We start from the raw sequence: 17,799 nt of genomic DNA on the forward strand, positions 1-17,799 counted from the left end.
TAACAGAATTAAAGGGCAAGAAGAGCTGATGGTGAATCTGTTCATTGAATATAATGAGATTATCCTCAGGCAGATGAGTCCTTAGCTTAAACAGGAAAATGAGTATACAGAGCAGACATGATATTGTTAATACACTTTAATCCTGATTTTGTTTTTGACTATAGAAACATTTTTCACTGAATCACAGCAGAGCTGCATCAAAGTAACTTAATTCTAAATTCACCTTTATTAGCTATTTATTAGCTATTCAAGTTTGTCAGAACAGCATAACAAATAAAAATCCATGATGACTCTGAACTATGTCAATTTTTTATATATTAAAACCTTAAGCATAGATATCGTTTGTTATAATTATATTGTTATAATTACATCCCAATTTGCTGTCTGAGCTCAGCCATTTAAGTTAATCATATTTTAATAGGTTATTATAATGATATTTAGTATACTTGAGATTTTGATTATGTGAATGGGATATATTACATGTTGAGAAGTTTATTAAAATTTTATAGAACAGTGGCTTATTTCACTAGCTACAACATAGACCTATGGTGTAAATAAGTAATAGCAAAGTAAATATAGAAGTTTGACTAATATTTCTGGCAGAAAAAAAACAGCATATTTACTAGGATTCTATTTACTATTTACTAGGATTCAGTTACTAGGACTCTATTTACAATTTTTAAAACTCTTAGTATAATCATTTTTTATTAGAATTATACTTCCTATCTTCATTATTAGTTACCACCAATCAGTGTTTGAGTGCCTTAATAAGAATGTCACCATGTGCAAGACAGTAAAGCAGTCACTGTGGGGAAACAAATGTCAATATCACTGATCTTAAGGAATTTACAGCCTAGATGGGATGCGAGACATGAAATACTAAAAATAACAATATATAGCATTCTATGATTCCCAGTGAATGATTTGGAGAGTGAATTCTCTATAATCATTCAAAAACAGAGCAAGACTGTTTTGGAAGTTGATCCAGGCCTTGAGAGGTGAATACAATTCACATTAGTGGAATGTGTTTGAAAGTTCACAAGTATGGCCAGATACCTCTCATCCTAATATGTAAGGAAATGCAATCAGTCTACATTTTTGAAAGTGTCTTTTAAGCTGATACTTCAGAGTCAGGCATGAGGTTTAACTAAGACATGTTATAATACATAATGTGATTATTACCAGGCAGGGGCATAGGAGAGGACTGATCAAGCCCTCAGTTCATGGTACATCAGCATTGTTAGTCCAAAGACTGCCTTTCTTTAATATAGAATATTTAATCTTTTAAATTGTGTTTTTCCACTTCATCTCCTATTTTCAATCCCATTTTCCCACATAGGCACCTGTTTGTGTATATTTAATGTAAGACTTTCATATATATCTGTGCATATATCTACATGTACACATACACATATACGCATGCTCTTCCATTTGTGTAAATAACTCTAAATTTAAAAACACATCCCATACATTATTTATTCATTTTCAGATTCTTTTCCATTATAAGCTATTACAAGACATTGAGCAGAGTTCCCTGTGCTATACAATAGATCCTTGTTAATTATCTGTTTTATATAGAGAGGTGTATATATATACTCATCCCAAACTCCCAAATTCCTAATTTATCCCTCCCTCCTTTCCTGTCTGGTAACCATAAGTTTGTTTTCTATGTCTGTGAGTCTGTCCTGTAAATAAGTTCATTTGTAACATATTTTAGATTGCACACATAACCAATATCATATGATATTTCTCTGACCTGCTTCACTTAGTATGATAATCTCTAGGTCCATCTGTCTTGCTGCAAATGGCATTATTTCATTCTTTTTATGGCTGAGTAATATTCCATTGTACACATGTACCCCATCTTTATCCATTCCTCTGTTGATGGACTGTTAGGTTGCTCCCACATCTTGAGTATTATAAACAGTGCTATGAACATAGGGATGCGTGTATCTTTTCAAATTAGTTTTCATCTTCTCTGGATTTATGCCCAGGAGTGGAATTGCTGGATCATATAGTAGCTCTATTTTTAGGTTTTTAAGGAATTTCCATACTGTCCTCCATAGTGGCTGCAACCAGGAACTTTACTAACATAAATTATATTCATAAATTCAGTAAAGAAATAGACTTGTAAATTTAACTAAGTTAATCACTTCCACTCACAAAGAAAGCAGAATCCGTATTCTCTATAGCATGGTCAGGTTATTTGTCCAGAGATCAAACATGCAGACTACAGAGCTGGAGTGAGAAACAGGTATGAGTCAGGCACAGTCCTGGTCGGTGGTTTGAGTCCTGACTCAGGTCGGCCCTGGGTTCTGCTCTTGAAAACTAGCCTTCCTTGAGCAGGTCCCATTCGGCCCTCAAGGCAGCCTCATCAGGCTCGTCTCTGTGGCAGAACCAAGACTTAGATTTGTGGCCTTCAGGTGATGCTGAAGAAATATCAAATCTTCTTTGAAAAAAATAATATATATATATATTTCTGATTTTATTTAACTGTAGGTATTATGTAAAAACTTCCTAATGACTGTGTTTTAAGGCCATCCAGAATAATTCAGATTAAAACAGGTGAGAAAAACAATTCACTTTAATTATTAGCACCTTATCATCAGTGCTTTAGATCACGGAATCCCAATAGTCAGACTCACAAATCATTATCAGAGGCACTCACCTTCAGTCCCATCCCAGCCATACTCCCCAATCTACAGCTTGAGTTTCAAAAGTAAAGCCACGCACTTTTAAATAAAATCTTATTTCACCTCTTTATCCCTTATGCAGCAGAACAGTGGTAGCAATTTCAGTTTACTCAAACATTGTATTCAACAAAATTAACAATCCTCTTCGAATTTAATGTGCTGATGAAGTTAACCACTCATCCCTAAGGCAGACAAAGCAAAACTTGACCTCATTTGTAAGCAATATTTTAGCTTACAAATTCTATTGATATTAGCTATAGTTTAGGAGAAGGCAATGGCACCCCACTCCAGTACTGTTGCCTGGAAAATCCCATGGACAGAGGGGCCTGGTAGGCTGCAGTCCGTGGGGTCGCTAGGAGTCGGACACGACTGAGCGACTTCACTTTCACTTTTCACTTTCATGCACTGGAGAAGGAAATGGCAACCCACTCCAGTGTTCTTGCCCGGAGAATCCCAGGGATGGGGGAGCCTGGTGGGCTGCCGTCTATGGGGTCGGACAGAGTCGGACACGACTGAAGCGACTTAGCAGCAGCAGCAGCAGCTATAGTTTTGGTCATGAAGATGAATATAAGACGTATTTCTAAAGATGGACTTTTTGTGTATTTATGAATCAAAGTATTTGGTTTATATTGATTAGATAATTTTTATTTATTTAGTTTTGACTTGTGGCAACAAGGTTTTCCTCATTGCCAGGCCTCTCATATTTGACTCTTTGCGATTCCATGGACTGTAGCCTGCCAGTCTCCTCTGTCCATAGAATTCTCCAGGCAAGGATACTGGATAGGGTAGCCATTCCCTTATCCAGGGGATCTTCCCAACCCAGATCTGGAACCCAGGTCTCCTGCATTGCAGGCGAATTCTTTACCATCTGAGCCACCAGGGATGCCTTTAAATTGTATTTATTTATTTTTGGCTGTGTTAGGTCTTCCTTGCTGCGCAGGCTTTTCCTCTAGTTGTGCTGAGCAGGGGCTACTCTCGAGCTGCAGTGTATGGCCTTTTGATTGCAAGGGCTTCCCTTGTTCCAGAGTGCGGGCTCTAGGGTATGTATGCAGACCTCAGAAGTTGTGGCTCGCAGGATCTAGAGCCCAAGCTCAATAGTTGAGGCACAGGGGTTAGTTGCTCCTCTTCTTCCCAGATTAGGGATCTTCCCAATTTAGGGATCAAACCCATTTCTTCTGCATTGCCAGGTGGATTTTTTACCACTGAGTCATCAGGGAAGTGCTTGATTAGATCATTTTAAATCCGCCTTTCTTCACCATTGAGCAAGATGCTTTTAATAAATGCATTTGTTTCTGGTTTGGTTTTGTTTTGTTTTAAGGTATTTGGATTAGAAAGAACCTCAGGATCCACAGAGAGTTGTCCTCTTAGGGTCTAAGAACCCACGTACTGGTTAGCAACAGACCAGAGACAGACTCAGACCCCCAGTGGCCACCCAGTGGCACTGTCCCATGCCTGTCTTGGAGCTCAGGCTCCTGAAGCCTCTCCTCCATGTAAGAATCTTCCTTGCATATGCATCTCTGTACTGAATGTCAGGACTCCCACCAGGACCTCTCTGTCAGAGTGAGTGAGCCTGTTTTCTCAGGACCTCTCCCTAGCCTGCCGACCCCCAGGCTGCACCAGCATTAAAGTCCCCACAGATAATCACTGAGCTGTTTTAAGGGATTTCCCCAGGGTGTCTGTTCTGTCTCTAACAACAGGACCTGATCTTCTGACCTTCTTCTTCTTTTTTTTTTTCTTTTGACCGCGTGGCTTGCCGGATCTTAGTCCCCATGTGTGCATGCTAAGACACATCCCTCATGTCCAACTCTGCCACCCTATGGACTGTAGCCCACCAGGCTCCACTGTCCATGAGATTCTCCAAGCAAGAATACTGGAGTGGGTTGCCATGCCCTCCTCCAAGGGCATGACCCAAAGATAGAACCCACCTCTCTTATGACTCCTGAATCGGCAGGCGAAATCTTTACCACTAGCAGTAGAAGCACAGAGTCCTAATCACTGGACCACCAGAGAAGTCCCCTAACCTTCTCCTTGGGGCCACCACAGAGGCCAGTCTTAGGCAAATCATGCTGTATATTTGTCTTGGACAGAATCTCTGTGTTCCTATCGTCTGCTCCCATAGAGTCCTCTATTTCAAAAGAAACTCTTTTCAGGAGTGGAGAGCAGGTAGACTGGCATTATGTACAGGTTCATTTTCAACATTTTAATGTTTGCATATCCAAATCCATTGACCTTGAGATAAAACCTGGACTAGGAGCAAACACTTCACAGGGAAAAAAAAAAAAAAAACCCACACTGCCTGCTCACTGAGTCTTCAGAGCCACACACCCCCACATCTGGTGTGGGAATTGCCAAGTGCGTGCATTTCTGCAGGGATCTAACTGTCACAGGCTTTTCCTAGAGTTTATGCTTAATGGTTTCAGTTTCCAAAAGTAGAGCGAGTCTGCCTAGTGTATCCGCACCAGAAAGTCCCTGCAGGCATTCAATCTGCCCTATAAATTAGTCTCACACCAGCTCCCCTCCCAGATTCTGGAGCTTTGGCCACATTGTGTTAATGTTTTGAATATTTTATATGCTTGCTAAAAAAAAAAAGAAAAAGAAAAGAAACAGATACTCCTAGTGTTCACAGAACGGTAGTCACTGGTAAGTACTGGTCCTACTTACTGTCAACAGGTACTTTTTAACTTAATTGAGTCCTTGACTAAATGCTTGATTCTGCAATTCTTCTCATCTTCTTTATTCTCCTGAAGAGGTCTTTCCAAGATCCTCTAAGAAAGATTCTTTTTATTCTTAGAACTAATGCTTTTGTTTGTGAGATGTATAAGCCCAGTAGTCATCCCTTGATAACTTTTACAGCCTTAAGTAGATGCATTTTAGGGGTGGAGTAAAACATAGCATTTATAAAATGTAGACTCTTGAATAAAAGCAAAAGCATTTATGAGTCACATTCATAGGACTGTACATGTCATTGCTCTGGATTTTTTTAATTATCAAAATGTAATAACACATTTATAGGATGTAAAGAAGGCTGAGCGCTGAAGAATTGATGCTTTTGAACTGTGGTGTTGGAGAAGACTCTTGAGAGTCCCTTGGACTGCAAGGAGATCCAACCAGTCCATTCTGAAGGAGATCAGCCCTGGGATTTCTTTGGAAGGAATGATGCTAAAGCTGAAACTCCAGTACTTTGGCCACCTCATGCGAAGAGTTGACTCATTGGAAAAGACTCTGATGCTGGAGGGATTGGGGGCAGGAGGAGAAGGGGACGACAGAGGATGAGATGGCTCGATGGCATCACTGACTCGATGGACGTGAGTCTGAGTGAACTCCGGGAGTTGGTGAGGGACAGGTAGTCCTGGCATGCTGTGATTCATGGGGTCGCAAAGAGTCGGACACAATCTGATCTGGGAAATATAGAACAAAGTTACATGTAGTTCCACTATATGTAATAATGTTTAAGTACATAAAATAAGGTTTTTAGTTGGAGTTTCAATATCAAACTCTCAGAAATTAATAGAATGAATGTACATAGAAGAATATAGTAGACCTGAAAAGCATTATGAACCAATTCTACTTAAAATATTGCATAGTGGGTATATTATTTCTTGCTTTGAGGCGGCTGGTAACCAGGAGTCCAGGTGAAAGTGAAACTCAGAAACATCTTGGACTGTGACTTTGCCTCTTCCTTTGATGGTTTTCTGTAATTTTCATTTATTGACTGCTCCCATGATGGTAAACAATTTCATGTACCCAGACAGAAACTGAAGGTTCCAAGAGTGTTTTCTTTATTTTTTCCCTTGCAATTGATTGGATACTTGTCAGATAGAACTAATTGTTTAACTTTTTTTTTTTTTTTACCATAAAAGGAAACACAGTCATCATTCCCAGCAAAGTCAGTGAAGCCATTCGATGAGAGAAATAAAACAGGCAAATATGCCAGAGGTGATACAACTGCGCCCCTGAGGAAAGGGTTGGTCACCATCTATCTGATGCTCGTAAAAATAGGGTTGCTCACTTGTCTTACTGGCTGAAAAAGTAAAATTCACTTATTGGGTAAAATTAGAAAATTAAGAAAGATAGAACAAAATTTGCTCATAACTCCATGTACTGAATACCTCTGTTTCTAACGTGCTGCTGTATTTTCTCCTGATCTTTCTCAAATGTGTGTGTTTTGACCCTTTGGGGTCACCCTATATTCTACTTGGGCTGCGTTACAGATGGATTCTTAACCAGCTGAGGTACCAGGAAAGCCCTTATATTCATTTAACTTTGCAGTTAATCATTTATCTGTTTTCTTGAAAATTCTTCACAAAACCCATTTTAATGGGTTAGTAATAATTTCCTGTGTGGTATTTCCCTATTGATTAACATTTTATTTCCAACTTTTCACCTTTACAGAATTTACAGTTGTGAATACTTTTGTACTAAAGCCATTGTGTGTGTGTATGTGTATGTATGTATCTCAGATTATTTGTTTTGGATAGATTTCTAGCATAAACATTGCTTGTTCAAAAGGCTGTATCCACACACATTATAGAACTGATTTGTTAAAGGGTTGTAAGCAAATTATAATTTACAGTTTTGCCACTCCTTTGATCAAAGTCTTATTTATAAAATCTATTTGTGTAGCAGACTAGGGGTAGGTTTTCAAGTATGAGTATAAATGTGAGTTTTGAAAAAGAATTTACATAAGAGCTCTTCAGTAACGTGGCATGTGGTGTGCCCTTTCACAGTGACATGAGATTAAATATGGAAATGTTAATATTAAAAGAAGACTTAATTGCCAGGTACATCTGTTGATCAGTGAATTACCTCATCATAGCTGTGGGTATAAGCACTCAGAATCTAAAAAGAATTTAGTACAGACTAATGAGAAGTAGACCTTTTCCATCCTGTTTGTTGCTTGTTTGTTTCTTCCTAATGAGTGTGTGGTTTTTCTAAGAGTCTTACAGAGCTGGACAGAGGCTGTGTCTTTTTGCTTTCTACTTTTTTTTTATTTTATTAAAAAAATTTTTTTTCTTCTTTTTATTTTTTCTTTTCTTTTATTTTTTAACGTTATAGTATTATATTGGTTTTGCCATATATCAAAATGAATCCACCACAGGTATACATGTGTTCCCCATCCTGAACCCTCCTCCCTCCTCCCTCCCCATACCATCCCTCTGGGTCATCCCAGTGCACCAGCCCCAAGCATCCAGTATCGTGCATCGAACCTGGACTGGCGACTTGTTTCATATATGATATTATACATGTTTCCATTCCATTCTCCCAAATCTTCCCACCCTCTCCCTCTCTCACAGAGTCCAAAAGACTGTTCTATACATCAGTGTCTCTTTTGCTGTCTCGTATACAGGGTTATTGTTACCATCTTTCTAAATTCCATATATATGCGTTAGTATACTGTATTGGTGTTTTTCTTTCTGGCTTACTTCACTCTGTATAATAGGCTCCAGTTTCATCCACCTCATTAGAACTGATTCAAATGTATTCTTTTTAATGGCTCAGTAATACTCCATTGTGTATCTGTACCACCGCTTTCTTATCCATTCATCTGCTGATGGACATCTAGGTTGCTTCCATGTCCTGGCTATTATAAACAGTGCTGCGATGAACATTGGGGTACATGTGTCTCTTGGAGGCTAATTACAATATTGTCTTGGTTTTGCCATACATCAACATGAATCCACCACAGGTGCACATGTGTTCCCCTTTATGTTCATCCATAGATATTCAACCTAGACAGCATATTAAAGAGCAGAGACATTACTTTGCCAACAAAGGTCCATCTAGGCAAAGCCATGGTTTTTCCAGTAGTCATGTATGGATGTGAGAGTTGGGCTGTAAAGAAAGCTGAACACTGAAGAATTGATGCTTTTGAACTGTGATGTTGGAGAAGTCTCTTGAGAGTCCCTTGGACTGCAAGGAGATCCAAGCAGTCCATCCTAAAGGAAATCAGTCCTCAATATTCATTGGAAGGACTGACGCTAAAGCTGAAACTCCAGTACTTTGGCCACCTGATGAGAAGAGCTGACTTATTAGACAAGACTCTGATGCTGGGAAAGATTGAAGGCAGGAGGAGAAGGGGACGACAGAGGATGAGATGGTTGGATGGCACCCCTGACTTGATGGACATGAGTTTGAGCAAGCTCCAGGAGTTGACGATGGACAGGGAAGCCTGGTGTGCTGCAATCCATGGGGTCGCAAAGAGTCAGACAAAACTGAGGAACTGAACTGAACTGATAGATACTCATCATTTTTCACGTGTTGCCCTTGCCCTTAAGTGCTTGGGGTGTACTTGGAGGAAGGTCTTGTGAGCTCCAGTTCAGTAGTTTATAGAGCAGGGAGCAAAAATGGGACCAGCTTGAGGAAACAGTAGTGGAAGCAACCAGTCATAAACCTACAACCAAATTAACTGTATGAGAAATGCAGGACACATATCTAATTCCCTAGTTAGAGAAAGTGAAAGTGAAGTCGCTCAGTCATGTCCGACTCTTTGCGACCCCGTGGACTGTAGCCTACCAGGCTTTTCCATCCATGGGATTCTCCAGGCAAGAATACTGGAGTGGGTTACCATTTCCTTCTCCAGGGGATCTTCCCCCATCTTCCCGCATTGGAAGCAGATGCTTTAAGCTCTGAGCCACCAGCGAAGCCTAGTTAGAGAGGCATCAGCCAAATATCTTGGAGTCTAGGAATTTTCATACAAAGTTTTATTTCTAATATGAGACATCCTGAGATGACCTTTGAGGGTGCTTAAGCACTGAGTCTGTCAATTGCTTTACTTTATCTGTTACTATTTTTATCTCCAGTTTTTTTGTTCTACAGGCTTTTACTGGATTGATTCTAACTCCTTACCTTATCTTTTTGATTATATTTTTATTTTCTTCTTTTCAATTGTTTTGTAAAATTTGAGCTTTATTTTCCATTGTATGAGAATAAATCTATAGATGGCTTTACAGTTTTCAATTCTGTTTCCTATACAGAGTAAACATTCTACTCCATAAGTAGCATTTCTCATGAGATTTGCCAGTGAGAATGATCTCAATAGTGTGTATGATACAGTGCTTGACTCCAATTATTTATTTTTTCTATGTCTGTTTATATTTGATGTCTGGAAACCCTACAATTTAATTCTTTAAATCAGTCCACAAAGTGAGTTTTCAAGCAGTGCATGTTTTGATATCAGCATATCTTGAGTTCATGTACCAACTACCTCTTACTAATACATATGTTTATGCAACAGGACTTGGTTCATAGTAAGTGAAAGTGAAAGTTGCTCAGTGGTATTCAACTCTTTGTGACCCCATGGACAGTAGCCCACAAGGCTCCTTTGTCCATGGAATTCTCCAGGCAAGAACACTGGAGTGGGTAGCCTATCCCTTCTCCAGAGGCTCTTCCCGACCCAGAAATCAAACCGGGTCTCCTGTATTGCAGGCGGATTCTTTACCAGCTGAGCTACCAGGGAAGCAGTTCATAGTAAGCACTCAATAAGTGTTTATTTTTACCTTGTCATGTTTATTTAGTATTTACTATATATATAGCAATTGAATAGATGTTTCAAAGGTATAATTGATTAACACAGTAATCATTTTTCTCTGAGTGGGAGATAAAATGTATTAAATTATAACCCATAAATTGTCTTCTAATATCAACACTTTTTAAAATCATTTGTTTTGGACTGTCATTGCTGCACGAGGGCTCTCCCTTGAGGTGAGTGGGGGCTAGCCTTCGCTGAGGTGCCCAGCTCCTCACGGCGGTGGCTCCTCTTGTTGCGGTGCACAGGCTCTAGGTGCAGGCTCCGTAGTTGTGGCACACAGGCTTAGTTGCCCCAGGACGTGTGGAATATTCTCAGACCAGGGATTGAACCCATATTGCCTACCTTGGCATGCGGATTCTTAACCATTGGACCACCAGGGAAGTCCCTAACGGCATCTTTTGTTCTTTGAAATTATTCCTCTACTTGACATATTGTCTTCTAACCCTGATTCCTTCTGAGCTGGAGTGCTGGTCCTCGCAGTTTGGCACCTCAGCCACCTAGGAAAGTACTGTCTAGGACACACCCCAAACCTGCTGCCAGTAGGTCTCAGGCAATTGTGAGGTCTCCTAGGTGGTGCTGCTGGTGGCCCAGAAGGTAAAGAATCTGCCTGCAATGCAGGGGAGCTGGGTTCGATCCCTGGGTTGGGAAGATCCCTGGAGAAGGGAATGACTCCTCCACTCCAGTAATCTTGTCTGGAGAATTCCATGGACAGAGGAGCCTGGCGAACTGTAGACCATGGGGTCCCAAAGAGTGGGACACAACTGAGAGATTAACACTTTCGCTACTTTAACCAGAGCTTACACACCACAGAAGTACATCATTACCCTTACACACGTAAGAGGGGTGTGCAGCCAACATTCCCCTTCTTTGGCGCCCACCAAGACAACCCCCCAGTAGAAGTGACACGTGGGGTGGATCCTGCAGGATAAGGAGGAGATGCTCTGAGCAGGAGGGCATTCCAGGCAGAAGAAGCCACTAGTGCAGGAGAACAGGTGCCTTGGGGATAAGTGGAAGAAATTCCCTTTGACTGTTGTGTAGAAGGGCAGTGGGGAAGGAGGTGGGAGGTAAGAATGTTAATATCCTTGGGCTTTTTCCTGACAATAATAAGTTGTTAAAGAAGCGCTAGCAGGAGGTGCAGAAAACCAAATGCTTGTCCAACAAAGATCCTTCTTCTGGCGGCTGTGAGAGTTTACAGGGGATGGAAGTTGGAGAGTCAATGGTGGCCTTTCCAGGATAGTGGCAGGGAATATAGAGAGAAGTGGGCTGATTTGAGAGATCCTTAGGAAAAGCTAAGGAAGAAGTTGTTGAATATAATTTTGAGTTTTCGATTTCAAATGACTGAATCCACAGTTAAGACAGAAAGGAGGAAGCACATTCACCTGGGGGGAGGCGGTGCATAGTGGGGGAGCGGGCGGGCTTGCAGCCACATATGGAAGCTGTTTGGTTTGAAATATTCAGTGAGGGTGCCTACATCCACCACATGAAACACACACCTGTTAGGCCTCCGTGTCCCTGGTGGAAGAGGGGATGATGTCAAGAGGCACAGGCCCTTTGGACTAGCCATCTCCTTGGTGTATTTCTTGTTAGTCATCCTAATGGTCTACTGTATCGTCCTAAAATCAATTGATACAAAGGTAGAGAAACCAAACTCCTTTTGTCTATTATTTTTGTGCCTTGTGCCTTGGAATGACAGAGGAGCATTTCCCGAGCAGGATAGAGAGTGACAGCAATTGCAAAAGTGACAGCACATATGCTGAGTCACGGCCGTGTTGACCAGGCAAAACCTTGCACGCAAAGAACACATGTGAAAACAGCAAACCACGTGGGCTGGAGGTGGACACACCTGTTGGAAATGTGCACAGAGATCGCTTCCCTACCGTTTACTCCTGATAATGTCAAGACAAAGGAGGATTTAGTGACGGGCAGTCTGCTGCATAAGAGACTGATTGCTTTCTCATTTTTCCCTGGACTTTCACTTTTTTCTAAAATTCACAGATGTACCCTTGATGCAGTCTGGGGATTTTTGTGAACTGCTGGAAAATTTCACTCACACACTCACAGTTCCAATGAACACAAAATACCTCTTCCAGGGAGCAGTTGCCAATAAGCTGTATTTTTAGAGGCACAGGTCACAGTTTCTGTTTTCCTCTATTGTGACCGTTAATGGGCCCTGATGATTGAGAAACAGCCTCTGATGAAAGGCATTGCCCACTGCTTCATTATACGCTCTGGGCAGTAAACGTTTACTGCACTTTGCTTCAGCTAACACGTCATTAAACAAGCTCCGATCGCATAGCTGTTACTCCCTCAACCATGTCTGTCGTTTCCCTGGGTCTGAAATAGAGCATCAGTCCTTCCGGTTCCTACAGCTAAATGTCCCCTCTCCAGGATGTCACACCATCCGTGTGCATGCTTTCTCCAGATGTATTCCTGTTCACTTTCTGAATTCTTTGGTAAACTCTGCCACTCAAGCAAAGAGACTGTCCCTGTTTCCAGCCATATTCTTTGATATGTTGCTTAAAGGAATTCTTTGCTGTGTGATGCGAGGTGAAAACCACCCAGCGCACAGACCTAAACCGTGAGCTGCTGTGACATTTTATGCCACAGAATGCACGTCGTATCCTGGTTTGCTGGGCATAGAGTTCCTCTGGGAATTGGAGGACTAAGCTTTCTGGTTATCTGAAAAGAGCAGAAATCTCTTTCTTTCCTATTGTAGGAGCAGCGAGAGCAAACTTTCTCGCCGTCCAACTCTGAAGGGAACATGTTCTCTTATTTTTTTTCTGGGTTTGAAAATGAAAAAAGGAAATGCTCACTTGCACACAGTCCCAGCTACTATAATGTTAGTGGTAGAAATTACGACCATCAGCAATTAGAGGGGAGAAGTGGTTCAGGTGCCATCGGCTTTCTGTAAGCCTGGCTATAAAAAATCAAGTGCCTCTTTGGGCATGCTTAGGCATTATTTGGGGGTTAAGAATGGAGACGGGGGAATAAATCTGAAACGTAAACACATGTTTTTCATCCTGACATGTCAGGTTAACATTATTTTCCACAGCTGCAGCTGAGAAGGGTTAGTATCTTTTCATCTATTTTCTAAAGCAACACGGTAACATTTTTTTTTTGCCAGCTAACCTGGACGTCTAGCTCTCCTTCCTACAGAGCATCCACTTGTGTAAACGGATGAGGGTCATTTTCATGTGTTTATACAAAGGCCAAAAAACATCTTCTTGCCTAAAGGTCAAGCCTGGCATCATTGCACGTGGCTTTGCTCAAGCCCAGACCTCGCCAGGTGGCTTCAAAGTGCTGGGTCAGAACCCAAGTGCAAAATAAGCTGCCACAGTTGGCACCGAGCTTCTATGATAATTTCCTGGGCAAAGATTGAAGGAAAGGAAAATTCTGTGGACAGTTCTGAAAAGCATATTTCTGGTAGAAAGGAAGACTCATGGAGGGAGAATTTTTTTTTTCTCTCCTCCTCTTCCCAGAAGAATCCTTTGCTTATGTTTCCTGAATCTGAGAAACTCTAATAAATTCCAAATACTAGAGAATTTCAAGAAGGTTCATTTGAATGTCATCAGCTAATCAGATTCTATGCATCCTCTTTTGGGAAAGGATCATCATTTATTTTTCCTACATTTGTGGATAATATACTGTAAATGATAAATATATGTGGGCATCTCCTTCCTACTGAAAAAGGACACACTCTTCCACCATCAGTTTTCTTAAGTTTTCTTAAGAATTTAGCCAAAAAAGTTACTCTTTTGCATTCCCATGGCATGTCTTATGGCCAGCATGTATTAGGATTATTGAAGGATGAGTCTTTCTACTCCTCTGGATGGTAAGCCTTTAGCTGCTAAGTTCCAGGGACCCCCTCATCCCTGGAACCCATTCCCAGCATCCTGAGGCCCCTCCTCCTATGGTGCACAGAACATGTTACCCGTAATAGGTGCTGAAGTCTTGTTTACCGATTGAAAGCACATTGAACAGAGCCCCCACAGGACCCCATTCATACTCTGCTGAATAGCATTTGCTGTCAGAATTCACTGAATGATAATCGCTCCCCACACCCCCACCACCACCCCATCCCCAGATATTCTGTCAGAGGCATGCTGCTAAAATTGTGTGCAGAAGCTAAGTTGAAACTGTCATGATAAGAATCATTGAGAAAGAGCTAAAAAGCCACTTTGCCGGAGAATTATCACTTCTGGTCCAGTATGGAGGCAGGGAGGCTGGTTAGCTTCTCACAGAAAGGAATGAGGCTGCTTCGACTGGCTTCAAAGGGAAGACCACCGAGAACTGCTCAATACCTGCCCCCAAGTTTCATTTCTGACTCCATGGCAACCTTGCAAAAGTTTCAGGAACAAGTGAGAGCAAATTACAAAATAAACCTCCTGCCAGGGTTGAGCCCAGAACCTTTGTCATAAGAATTACTGAGTCAAGGGAGGGGCATTTTTAATTAAAACATTTGTTTTTATTTAAATGGACCGACATGCTTATTTCCCTACGTGACTTATAAGCTAGTGAGAATTTACTTATAAGGTAATATTATGAATATTGTGTATACTGTTTTGGAAACCTTCTAAATGTGATTGCTTTCCTGGTGAAATCAAGCATTCTAAGGTTTGTCTTTTTTTTTTTTTTTTTTCTTTTTTATTCTTTACCTACAGATGCTATGTCTGTTGTTGAAGTATAGTTGATTTACAATGTTGTGTTAATTTCTGGTGTATAGCCAAGTATAGCCATTTCTTTTCATACTTTTCCCACTCTGTTTATCACAGAACACTGACTATAGTTCCCAGTGCTATACAAGAGGACCTTGTTGTTTATCCAGCCTATATATAATTGCATGTGTGTGTGTGTGCTCAGTACCCCAGTCATGTCCACATCTTTGCAGGCCCATGGACTGTAGCCTACCAGGGTTTCCATTCCCTGCTCCAGAGGATCTTCCCAACCAGACTGAACCCAGGTCTCTAGCATCTCCTGCATTGGCAGGTAGATTCTTTACCACTGCACCACCTGATACTATTTATTCGTCAATAAAGAATTGTGGTGTTTTGTCTACTTCATTTTTATAGTTCATTGCATTTGTTTTATCTACCTGTAACTAAAGTAAACATATTTAAATGAAACATATTTAAACGAAACAAAAAATTTTAAATAGCCTGCTTTGCAGAGGTTTGTTTCTAGGATCCTCCCAGCGTGAAGATCTCACCCTGAGAATGAGGTCAGCCCACTGGGGGAAACAGTGATGTTTGAAGCCCACTTAGTGTTGGGTAACAATCGTATGAGTTTACAAGGTTTTTCAGTGTTTTGCTTGTCTATGCTTGTGCCTGGGGTACAAGAGAGAAATAACCTTTATCTTCGTGAGCCTCTTCCTCTATTTCTCGTAGTTATCAGATGGCAATTATCAGGTATCTCAAGGTACCTCTTGTACCACCTTTGAAAGTGAAGACTCATTTCAATCACCTTCTTGTGCCCCCTTGCACCAGATGCTTAGCAGCAGGTGCTGGGCTGGGGGCAGGTGCTCACATCCTGGACCACTGACTGTCTTGACCCAGGGCTCTGCTGTGGTCACCAGAGCCCATGGAGCCAGGCAGGAAAGAGGGCACCAATACAGCTGCTGCCCCATCAGCCCAGGGGCCACTGATGCTCAGCCCTGTGGGGTGGGGACCAGGTGAGAGGAAGCGCAGGGTGTGGACCACCAAGCATTGTTCAGCAAGAGAGGCAGGAAATGCCCAGTTCCTGGTGGAGGACCGCAGAGCCGCCCCACCCCCAGGGCAAGCGTGCCTGTAGGAAAGATGGACCCTAGGGTGAATTAGCTCCACCCCCTGCAACCCTCTGTTCTCGGCTGTGGGACGGTTCACAACCCCACTGCGCGCTCGCTGCCTGGCTTCAGACTGCCACTCTCCTATCTACTAATCGTGCCACCTCAGGGAGATGCCTCAGGCTTTCCTCAGCCCTGTGTCTGCCTCTGTAAAATAAATGTAAAATCATTGCCACGCTCAGAGAGTCCTGAGAAGTTTCCTTAGATACTAGAAAGCATCCCAGCTCACTCCTGTGAAGAGCATCACCTGAACCGGGGCGGGGTTAGCATATCCGCATGGTATTGTCTGTTGAGCTCCATCTTTGCTGTTTAACTCATTAACTTCTATGTGGCTTCCTTCCATCAAGAGTATTTCCGAGGGTCTTTGCTTCCTTCTATGCTTGCATGCTAACTTGCTTCAATCATGTCCGACTCTTTGTGACCCTGTGGACTGTAGCCTGCCAGTCTCTTCTGTCCATGGGATTCTCCAGGCAAGAATACTGGAGTGGGTTGCCTTTTCCTACTCCAGGGGATCATTTCGACCCAGGGATTGAACCCATATCTCTTATGTTTCCTGCATTCATGCAGGAATGTTCTTTATAGCTGGTGCCACCTGGGAAGCCCTGCCAAATCCTTTGCAGTAAATTAATTTTTAAATTGAAATCCGGAGGCTTCCTCATGTGGAACGCCTCAGTGTGGAGGTGTGCTTTCTTTTATCTTGTTCTTTGGCAAAGGTAAAAAAATACCAACCCAGGCCCCAATGACAACAAGAAGTGCAGAAGTGTGACTTTTCCTTGACTGGTTTTGTTTGTGTTTCTTTTAAAGAAGAGAGTGCTTGTTTAGAGTTTTAAACAGGAAACCATGTGGCATGATGTTCATAATTTTATATGAACTTTCACATAGAATCTTGTCAGCAGAATTCAGAAATCCAAGAGCAGGTAGCAAGCACAGGCATGCATGGGAAGGGGGTGGGGTGGGAGAGAGGACCATGGTCAGGAAGCTTGGGATTCAGCTTTGGTTCATGCATTTAAATGACATGTGTGTGTGTGTGTGTGTAATCCTGGTGCTGTGTATTTTAGGAGATGCAGAAAAGAATCATAGATTTTATTCTCATGAAGCTTATAGAGTCAGGGAAGCAACACACAATGTGTACCTGGGAACTTTACATCCAAAGAACCTCACACGTACCTGGCAACTGGAAACTCTGCATCACTTACTTTTTGTCCCCAGAACACATAAAAATGAGAAATTACAATCAAATGTTAAAACCACGTTTCTATAGGTGCCCTAAGAGATGTAAAATTCTGCAGAGAGAGAAGGAAAAAATGGAGTCCCCAATGACATGCAGGATGCTTGGCTTTGTGGGCAGATGGCCCACCTGCAAAGGCTGTGAGGCAGGAAGATTTAGCACACAGGGGTGTAATTGTGAGCAGTTTAGTTTCATGAAATGAAAGTGGTGAGAAAGGAGGTCAAAAAGTAGTGAGGCTCCAGTTCAATCATGACTTTGAATGTTAGGCTTAGAAACTTGATTCTCTAGGCTATGAGGACCCAAAGTGATGGTCTGATCAGAGCTGAGATTCAGGAGGATGGATTATTAAAATGATCCAGAAAATTTCTGGTATTGAACACAGCAAGAGTAAGCATTGAATCATCTGGCAATGAGCCTAGGAAGGAGGGGATCAGAGAACCTGAGTGACAACACTGATGCTATGCATTTTGAGCCCTAATGACAGACAACAGTGCCAGCACTGAGCAGGGCAGTCCAGGAGGAAGTGCTGGAT

General features: G+C 41.8%; 1 protein-coding gene across 3 annotated transcripts in view; it reads left to right on the plus strand.

The window, feature by feature from the left end:
* The window catches only part of KCNQ5 (potassium voltage-gated channel subfamily Q member 5), a 649,180-nt gene that overhangs the window by 189,693 nt on the left and 441,688 nt on the right, over window positions 1-17,799 (plus strand). The window lies entirely within an intron of this gene.

Source organism: Bos taurus, chromosome 9, assembly GCF_002263795.3.
Source record: "Bos taurus isolate L1 Dominette 01449 registration number 42190680 breed Hereford chromosome 9, ARS-UCD2.0, whole genome shotgun sequence".
Classification (NCBI taxonomy): domain Eukaryota; kingdom Metazoa; phylum Chordata; class Mammalia; order Artiodactyla; family Bovidae; genus Bos; species Bos taurus.